The sequence below is a fragment of the Pan troglodytes genome, chromosome 13 (genome assembly GCF_028858775.2).
Source record: "Pan troglodytes isolate AG18354 chromosome 13, NHGRI_mPanTro3-v2.0_pri, whole genome shotgun sequence".
Lineage (NCBI taxonomy): Eukaryota > Metazoa > Chordata > Mammalia > Primates > Hominidae > Pan > Pan troglodytes.
The window spans coordinates 47,667,461-47,678,423 of NC_072411.2; the positions used below are offsets into that span (position 1 = coordinate 47,667,461).

Here is a 10,963-nt window from a genome sequence, read left to right on the forward strand (position 1 = left end):
AAGGCTGGAGTGCCCATGTGAAGGAAAACAAACAAGCAGTGACCCTAAGTTGGTCTTGGAGGAAGTCAAATCTCTTGTTGCTTTGCCTCAAATGTTGAAAGAACTTAAATACAGCTTTGTGTACAACATAATTTTCAGTTATTTGGATTTTTGTAAATAAACTGGTTATCTGAGAAAATACCAGCCAGTAGAGGTGAACTCTGAAGAGTAGGAGAGAATGTGGGAAAATAGATTAAAGTATTTTATTTTAAATTTGTTCTTAGATTTGATATTTAAATTAATAGGCTTTCTAAGAGTAGTAAGTCTAGATTTATCATATAAGATAAAGAGTATAACAGCATAGCACTGATTATAAATCATTTTTTATTGAATGGGGAATTACATTTCATACATCATTCACAAATTGATATAGTAATTACAAAAAAATTCCTGATTCTACATACACATACAAACGAACTCACACACGTGAAGACATACTCATATAAACATACACACATAGATATTCACACTTACATGCAAACAGGAAAAAATCAGCTGTACATGGAATCTCATATTATAGATGGATTTCACTTCTGCTACTCTATTACAATGTGAGTATAATACCTACTTATAATTAAATTCTACACTCTGAAGTTTCATTTTACACTCTCTCAATTTGCCTAAGTGCAAAATTGTATGTGTTTGTGAAGACATTTGTAATAAAAGGAGAATCTTTTCCCAAAGTTTTTATTTTTGGATATCATTTCTACGATATTAATAGGTGTCCCATAAGGAAAAGGTCTCCATAGCTACATGTGTTTATAGAAATTATGGTTTAAACTCATTTTTTTCATGAAAAACTTCAAGATTTTTAACTTATTTATTATGAATCTCTCAATGAGAGTTATTCTATATTGGCCAAACAAATTTGTTCATAGAAAGTTATTTTCGCAGCATCTTCTAAGAAAAATAAAACATAAGATGAGATACATTGACAAATAGAAGGTCACTGTGGTTCAAACAGTTATTGTTCAAAGTCTACATCCTTTTAAAATGAATGCTAGTTGCATATCTACTAGGCCAAACACTGTACAACAGCTTGTTTTGTCCTTGGGATAACCCCATGAGATACATGTGAATATCTGCCTTTAATGAACAAACAAGCTAAGACCCAAGAAGGCTAAATATTTTTTCTCAAGTCCATGCAGCTAACAAAGATGAAGCTAAATCTTGAAATAATGTGTTCTGTAGACTATGTTCTACCAGAAATGATAAGCAGCCTACTGACTTATTTTTCAAATCAGCATCCATGCATGTGCAATGCAAGTAAGAGTACAGTTTTGAGAAAGGAGAGTATTTCTCTTTACGTCATGATTTTAGAGGTGCCAGGAAACCTGCCCCCCTCCTCAAAATGCCTTCTCAAACCATCTACATAATGCAAAACTTCTGAGTAGAAATGCTTCTTTTAAAAGATTTATTTTCTCCTCTGAAAAATGCAAATATTCTTGCAAATTCTTTAACACTGTCTCAATACTTTAAAGAAGTTCCCAAATCTGGCTGAGCAACAGCAATTACTTAGAAAAAACTTTAAAAATATATAGACACCTTACAAAACCCTAGATCTTTTCAAACATAGTAGCTAAAGCTGGAGTTGAGAAATCTTTATTAATATTTTGAAGTTCCCAGGTAATTTTAGTAATTATTACTTAAATCTCTATCAATCTTTTCCCTTCTCAGTGTGAATGGACTAATTAGAGAGACATTACAACAGTACAGAACTGTAAATTTGGAGTCACAGGATTTGAATTGAAATCTCAGTTTCACCACTTAATCTCTATAAGAGGCTGGACAAAATAAATCATCCCTTTTTGACTTAAATGTATTCATTTTATAATGGGGATACTAATATTTTCTCAAATATTGTTATTATTATTAAAATATATAATGACGGCAAAGAGCTTTTTGTATGCTATATACTTGTTGTTTCATCTTCTTTCTTAAGAGTACAGTTTTATTCCTGGTGCCACATGGAAGAATTAAGACACTGTTTCAGCATTGAAAAAGACAGGCTGATACAGGAAAGAAAAGGACACAGCCAGGAATAGGGGCCTCCCGCGTTTCTCCTTGGCCTTTCCATATTTGTGCTTCTTCCCTGGGTCTTTTTCATCAGAATGAAACTGAAGGACACTTTGGCCCCAGAGGTGTCGTCATGACTGAGTCTGGATCAGATTCGGCTTACTTGAGCCTTTCTTATTGGCAGCTATTGTGGCTTTAAATAAAGTCGCGTCTATGAAAAAGCAGACCAGACTAGGCTCAAAGGAGAATCCCCATTCTTGATGACACTGTTATCTGAGTATACCACTTCCAGAATATGATACTGACCAAAAAGGGGATTCATATGATCTATTTCCAGAGTTTAGGGTGCAGTCTTAAGAAACAGTTTCTTGCAGCAGAGTGAGACCACATCTTAACAGCAACAACAACAACAAAAAAAATTAGCTAGGCATGGTGGCATGTGCCTGTGGTCCCTGCTACTTGGGAGGCTGAGGTGAGAGGATTGCTTGAGCCTGGGAAAGAAATAATTTTGTTTTGCTTTGAGGCAGAGTTTTGCTCTGTCACCCAGGCTGGAGTGCAGTGGTATGATCTCGGCTGACTGCAACCCCTACCTCCCGAGTTCAAGCAGTTCTCCTGCCTTAGCCAGTCAAATAGCTGGGGTCACAGACAAGCCACCATGCCTGGCTAATTTTTGTCTTTTTAGTAGAGATGGGATTTCATCATGTTGGCCAGGCTGGTCTCGAACAACTGACTTCAGGTCATCTGCCCACCACAATCTCCCAAAGTGCTGGGAGAGAGCTACCATGCCCAGCCAGAAATAGTTTCTTAAAGCAAATTCTTGTTAATACTAACAAAGTTTCAAAGTTGAATTACTAAAAAATAATCTTTGAATATATAAATAGAGCTTTTGTGTTTTTATTCATTGACTTTTGTTTTTTTTTTTCACTAAATGAGTGAAATGTAATACAGGGCCTTAAATCTGTGTTATTGTTTTTGTTTTGATTGGTTGATTCTCTGGACACCTTGACTTGACACAACGTAGAAACCCCAAATATTTACATCATAATAAGTGGCTAGCTTATGGAGATTCACAATCACAGGTCTATTTTTGAACATATTTTTCTTCTTGCATATTAAATATTTTCCAATTTTCAAGTACAAAATCTCTTTTTTATATTAATAGTATAAGATAGCATTAAAGTGCTATTAAAGGGAAACAATGCGTTTCTACATAAAATGGAAGGGTCTAAGTTATTGTCATATTTTTAAACCAAAATTAATTGTGTTATGCTTCTCCAATGGCTGAAATGCTTTTTAAAATGTGTCTAGGCATACTTATTGATATCACAACTTTGGAATTGTAAGGACACAATAAGTGAATAATTTTCATAAGATTCTTTTTTATTTGACTTATTTTTATGAATCTCCTACTGCTACAAGCTACACAATATACATGTGTTGCAAGAAAATAAAAGAATCTTCATCAAGTGAATAATGTTGCCAATTACCTTTGAAGAAAGCTGTGTAGCCATGATATTACAAGGTACTACAACTCCAAATAGTTGTCAGCCAGCTCTCATTTTGCTCATTATCCAATTCTTCCCTGTTACCAGAAAACCGTGCCACCTAGAAGTTAGTTGATCTATATGAAATTGCAAAGGTTTAACCATTTTTTATCTGGAAAGGAATGAACATTTCTTACAGTTCCATTAAACATTGAATCAGTTACATGTCAGAAGATAGTCAAATTAGTATTACCAAGTCTAGCAAAAAGCACATTCTTCCTCAAAAAAAAAAACAAAAAGAAAAAAATTCCAAGGCACAGACAAATTCAAATAGATAGGTAAGCTTATTCATAGTTCAAACAATTTTCTCAATTCAATAAATGATAGACCATTTTTTGTTTCATAGGGTGTTAACAAGAATGAGCTTTACTATAATAACTGCCTCCAATTTGCAATTTATTATATACACTTCTTCCAATTGCGCCATTAAAATAGTGCAAGAACAATTTCTTATGACACGAGAAGTCTTCTGGACACTGATTACAGTACATAGTGCTAATGCTTACAATATAGCTCTTATAGGATTCTGCAGTTTGTTCATTCATCAGAAATAGATAAGAAAAAAAAAGGCTTGAATCAATCTCACACAAGCTGGTATGAAAATAGACATGTTTTAATGATCAGTAATATCAATATAATTCTTTCATCGTATCATTTGTTATCAAAACATTTTAAGATATGGAATATTGAGAAAATTCTAAGAGAATATCTCCAAGACTGGAAATTTCAAAATTAAAAGCAATACTTAGAGAAAATTGCCACAATCTCATAGTGGAAATGGATTATTACAATATTTTAAAAAACAGCCAGAGTAAATTCAATATGTAGGTAAAATGTATTACAACTATGCATATTATAATTGTTCACTAAGGCAGCCCATTATACCTGATAGAAATTTTAAAATAGAAATTTGGGAAAGGTTAGTCAATGAGATTCTGGACCCAAGCCCAGATCTCTTTATTCTCCCTTTAATGTTTCCTCTAACTAATTAAACTGCTTCACTGTGTCCTAAAACAGAATATTTATATCATATATTACTTTTGTGTACCATAGATTTTATTCCACAGATTAAGGCCTGTTACCTGTCAAAATAAGAATCTGAATTGGAATAAAATAATATTGCCATTTTTCATTGTCTCAGTCCCCACTTCCTTTCTTCTTTTTGTTCTCCGCTATATTTTTAAAGCTGGTGCTGTCTGTGACATGCACTATTACTATTGGCATTTTATTGTGGCACAGGGTGGAGATGAGAGAGATCTCCCTAAAGTAAGCTTTATGTTTCTTAATGTATCCGTCAGTATAAACATTGTTTTAATTAGTAAATTCACTGGCAATAAGCCTAAATTAACAATAGTGGCCTGGCCACATAGCCTTAAATAATAGTAGTGCCCTCATCCTCAAAACTAAATAAAAGAAAACAAAAACAACACCTAACAACGAAACAAGGCTTATTCTCAGCTGATGAGACCAAACGCCGGTTTGAAGGCCTTAGTGTGTGGTTGCACCTACAAACTCTTCCTATGGCCAGCCTGGGATGAAAAGGGATGCTCTAAGGGTGTGCACTATATATTTACCAAGTGCTGTGTCTGGTTTTGCTGTGTGTTCATCTTTGTCCTTCATATTCTAACTGTAGATGCTGAGTCAGATGATGCTCACCAGGGAATACATTCTTTCAAGTGATGTCTTCAATTACTAAACATGCATCCTCTTGTCTTAGGATTTCTGATTATCTAGTTACCTGAAAATGTATTGTACAGAAGTATTTAAGAAGTGTTCACCATGAAGTGTGCCTAGATATGCCTATTAAGCCTAAATAGCACTTTTTAAACAAATCACAAATTTAGCCATCTATATCCTTGTTCTGTTTTGTTTTAACAAAAAAAAATTTCCACTCTATTTTATTTCTGGATGTTTGGTTTAAGTAAAATATAAGTCCAAACTTTTGCAAATATAGAAAAAAATCACGTTGATTAAGGATGTAAAAAATGCAGTCTCTTCCTAGTTATAATACACCATGGTGGTGGTTTAAAACTAGAAAGTTTCCATTTAATGTAACCCAATGTTGCTTTTCTAAATGTTAGAAATTGTTACCCTTATTATTTTTTGGTTTATCTGAACACCAATCGCAGATAACTTGAGATTTCAAGTCAAAGTTGCTCTTTCACGGTAATTCCATTTAAAGTCTTGTTATATTTCTTGCTCTTGTCAAAAAGCTTGTATCTAAACTTAAATGGAAGTCACATATGTAGCTTTGTGAGATCCCTAGTATCCTTTAAATGTTCCATGGGGCTCAGCCAAATGAGTAATTGTCCATCAGCTTATGGTTCATTAGGAACCACAAATCAGTTGAGTGGGAGGTGTTTCATAGGAAACTATTCAAACCTAAGTTTTGCTAGATTTCTGATGAATAGAATAGCCTAGGATAAGAAACTTTCATCTAGGAGCTCCAAGGTAGTTAGGCTGGTGGTAGCTAAGGCCTCTAAAGCTAATTGGGCAGATAAGAAAAAGGGGTAGCAATATGGTCAGGACACAGAAAGGAGACATTCCTCGGTGCTTATTGGCGAGTAGACGGCTGAGCTGGAAGGGTGATCTGTAAATGAAATTCACTAAAGAATTAAACTTCAAGAGGCATTCTCCACAATGAAAAATACAGCAATAAACCTTACAATTGTGATTTTTGTTTCTTTCTAAGGGGAAGACTATTTTCTTGTATGTATCAATTGTAAATCATTTTATTATAAGTGGTGTTTAGCTTCATAAGCAATCTCTTAAAGTTGATTTTTACAAAAATATTTTCAATGATTATTTTCAATTAGACTACTATTTTAAGGGGAATAAAACTGTAGCATACTTCTAAATAGATGATTTCCCTTGATCATTTCTCCACCATTTTTTTACCCTATGTGCATATGGCAAGAATCATTTAGTAGTGGATTTTCTCCTTATTCCTATGGAAAGATAAATATATATTCCAAGTTTCAGAAATGCATGAAGAAAACCAGGTACCCGTGTTAAGGTTATTTGATATTAAGAAAAGCTTTGAAGTTACTGAATCTTACTGAAACGAACACAAACCAAAAATAGCTTTATGCAGCATTCCAAGAAAGATTGGAGAGATGCAGAAATAGTCTGCAAAGTTTTTTCAGATTCCAGTGATTTTGATACTTGAAAAGTGAACGGCAACCTATGCACTAATTCAAATGATAAGCTAGCCTTTTAGAATCTTATACATATACTATATTGTTAATTAAAACATACTTTAATTGAGTAGATTAATTGGATAACTGTAACACAAACCATCTAGGCTTGCTTTATGCATATTAGAAAATTTCGTTAACCCAAAGAAGTATATTGTCCTACATGTCCTTTGGAAGAACTCTAAAAGGCACATCTTACCTGGGGGAGAAAAAAAGGGAGTGGTCTGGGAAATCTGTTAAAGCACAAGTTACTTAATGAAAGAAGCTAATTATGATTTTAGAGCTTAAAAGGAAGGGTGTCTCTGAGGGTATAAGAAATGGGACAGAAAATTGCATGTGAAAGAGGAGAGGAGGTCGTGCATGGTGGCTCACGCCTGTCATGCTAACATTTTGGGAGGCTGAGGTGGGCACATCACTTGAGGTTAGAGACCAGGATGGCCAACATGGTGAAACCCTGTCTCTATTAAAAAATACAAAAGAAAAAACAAACAAACAAAATTAGCTGGGCGTGGTGGTGCACGTCTGTAATCCCAGCTACTCAGAAGGCTGAGAAAGGAGAATTGCTTGAACCCAGGAGGCGGAAGTTGAAGTGAGCTGAGATCGCACCACTGCACTTCAGCCTGGGCGGCAGAGTGAGAGGGAGACAACGTCTCAATATAAAGAAGCAGGACCAGGATGAAGCAATCAGCATTCCTTCACAGTAGCTAATCTGGGCAGGCATCACCTTGGGAAGGACAGCAAAGACAATCCAAACATTTTATGCTTTTCAGAAGAGACCATAAAGAGAAGGAACATGGCAGTTACAGTATCACATTGACTAGAAAGAAATAGAGTACTACCACAAGAATATAGAAAAAGCAAACAGGTCTTCCTATTCTCTGTTTATCACTCAATACTTCTGTGACCTCTGATCACTAAGAAATGAGTGAGTATTTTCCCCACCAGACGTGTCCACAATTCTGACTCTATCTGCCTGAAGATAGCATCAGATCTCACAGGCTGAGGACTCAGTCCCAAGACTGCCCTCTAATTCACATGCGAATTGCAAGCCCCAGGTTGTGAACTGTACTTCTCATTAACCAGATATAAATCCAGGTTCCCACACCCTATTCCTTAGGTTTGATTAATTTGCTAGAGCAGCTTATAGAACTCAGAGAAATACTTTACTTACATTTACCCATTTATTATGAAGGATATTATAAAAGATACAGATGAACAGCCAGATGGAAGAGTTATACAGGGCAAGGCATGGAAGAAGGAGCATGGGATCTCCTCTCTTGTGCACCACCCTCCAGGAACCTCTACATGTTTAGCGATCCAGAAGCTGTCTGGACTCAGTCCTTTTGAGTTTTATGTAAGCTTTATTACCTAAGCACAACTGATTAAATCACTGACCCTTAGTGATCAACTCAACCTTCAGCCCATCTCCCCTCCCTGGAGGTTAGAGGGTGGGGCTGAAAGTCCCAAACCTCTAAACATGGCTTTGTGTTTCCCGTGATCAGCCCCCATATTGAAACTATTTAGAACCTTCCAGCTACCAGTCATCTCTTAGCTCATAAGGGACACTAATCACCTCAGAGATTCCAAGGCTTTCAGGAGCTGTATGTCAGGAAACCAGGCTAAAGACCAAATACAACTGACCCTTGAACAACACAGGTTTGAACTTCAAGGATCCACTTATATGCACTTTTTTTTTTTAGGGGGGGGGATGGATTCTCACCCTGTTGCCCAGGCTGCAGTGCAGTGGCAGATCTCAGCTCACTGCAACCTCTGCCTCCTGGGTTCAAGTGATTCTCCTGCCTCAGCCTCCCAAGTAGCTGGGACTACAGGCTCCTGCCATCACTCCTGGCTAATTTTTGTATTTTTAGTAGAGACCAGGTTTTATCATGTTGGCCAGGCTGGTCTCGAACTACTGACCTCAGGTGATCCACCTGCCTCGGCCTCCCAACATGCCTTGGCCTCCCAACATGCTGGGATTACAGGTGTGAGCCACTGTGTCCAGCCTATATGCAGATTTTTTCCACCTGTGCCACCCTTGAGACAGCAAGACCAACCCCTTCTCTTCCTCTTCCTTCTCAGCCTAATCAATGTGAAGACAATGATAAAGGCTTTATGATGATTCACCTGGATTTAATGAATATATATTCTCTTTCTTATAAATTTTCTAATAACATTTTCTTTCCTATAGCTTACTTTATTGGAAGAATATAGTATAGAATACATAAAACTTACAAAATATGTGTTAATCAATCAATATGGCTTCCAGTCAACAGAAGGCTATTTGTAGTTATATTTTGGAGGAGTCAAAAGTTACACCTGGATTTTTTTTTCCTGCATGGGGATTGGCCCCCTTAACCCTCACAGTGTTCAAGGATAAACAGTATATATAGTCATGAGCCGCATAACAACGTTTCAGTCAACAGCAGATGACATATATGATGGTGGTCTCATAAGATTATAATGCAGCTAAAAAATTTCTGTCATCTAGTGAAACCATAGCCATTGTAAGGTCATAGTGTGATTACTTTTTTAAAATAAATGAAGTGTAGCCTAAATTTACAGTGTTTATAAAGTGTACAGTAATGTCTCAGGCCTTCGCATTCACTCACCACTCATTCACTGACTCAGTCAGAGCAACTTGAATCCTGCAAGCTCCATTCATGGTAAGTGCCCTATACAGGTATATCATTTTTTAAATCTTTTATATCATATTTTTACTGTATATGTTCTATGTTAACATATGTTCAGGTGAATACTTACCATTGTGTTACAGTTGCGTACATTATTCAGTACATAACATGCTGTACAAGATTATAGCATAAAAGCAACACCCTATGATGTTCACATGGGACAAAATTGCCTACCAATGCCTTTCTCAGAATGTGTCCTCATCATTATGTGACACATGACTATATTTCACAATAGCATAATTATTTTATTTCCTTTTTCCTGAACAATTAATTAATCTTATCTAGCTTCAAAACTGTATACTTAGGCTGGGTGCAGTGGCTCACACCTGTAATCCCAGAGCCCTGGGATTACAAAAAATTTATAAATTAGCCAAGCATGGTGGCACACACCTGTGGTTCAAGCTACTTGAGAGGCACAGGTGGGAGGATTACTTAAGCCTGGGTGGCAATGATTACAGTGAGCTGAGATTGCACCACTGCACTCCAGCCTGGGCGACAGGATGAAACCCTGTCTAAACAAATAAACAAACAAACAAACAAAAAACTGAATACCTTGTATACCTTCACTCTGAAGTTTAAAAAAGTATATTATTCAGATATTATTCAGTTAAGTAACTTGGAGTTTTTATTGTTATTTATTTGTACTTAGTAAATTGATTTGATTTTATATGGTATCTTAATGTAATTTTGCATATATAAGATTGCAAATATAATCATTGCATGTATAAGACAGCAGGACTTTTGGTCTCTTATTACAAGTCATAAAAGCGTGAATGATTTTTAAACTACCTACTCTCCATATCTGTAATTTTATATATCAATATACTCCTAAAAAAAGAATTATACTACATTAATACAGAGCTTTTCACCAGATGAAAGCTTAATACAAAATTGGGACTACTGTTTATCTTAATTTGAACTATGAAAAAAAAATATTTCATTGAATTACATAGCAGAACTTTGAGTTATTGTTGAAAGTAATTGTTCACCTTGCCATCTTTGGCATCAAAATGCATAGATCTCAAAATTTCTTGGAGTATTCACACATCTAGGGGGAAAAACAAACTACACAGAACAGTTCTTCCACTGTGAAAAATAGCAAAATTCCACACCTACAACAAATTGCAAATTTTCACGTATTTGCTCCAGGCAAACATTTGCAATTTTCACAGCAAATAAGGCTTTTGGCTCCAATACACACTTTTTTTTTTTTTTTTTTTTTTTTGGTCTTCTCCCCTCTTGGAAAAAAGTCACTGTCCCTATTTTCAGAAATACAGAATAACACTTGAAATGAAATTACTGATAATATCATGTTTATTCTAGGTATTTTAATTTTGGTTCTACCCATTCAGATAAAAAATATTACTTTAACTTGACTGTACCTTATTCAGGAATCCATGAGTTTGGATAGAGACCCTGAAAATGAAACTTAACTGTTTTTGTGACCTGGGATACCCAGTTCCACTCTGATCAGAGA

General features: G+C 35.6%; 1 long non-coding RNA gene across 1 annotated transcript in view; it reads right to left on the bottom strand.

The window, feature by feature from the left end:
- LOC107973697 (uncharacterized) overlaps window positions 1–8,282 on the bottom strand; it is a 28,656-nt gene extending 20,374 nt beyond the window's left edge. The window contains exons 1-3 of the long non-coding RNA XR_010150281.1: window positions 7,968–8,282; window positions 5,174–5,337; window positions 3,543–3,711 (exon numbers count right to left, since the gene is read on the bottom strand). This is a non-coding gene — a long non-coding RNA (uncharacterized LOC107973697). The remainder of the gene's footprint in view (window positions 1–3,542; window positions 3,712–5,173; window positions 5,338–7,967) is intronic.
- Between the last annotated feature and the right edge of the window lie 2,681 nt (window positions 8,283–10,963).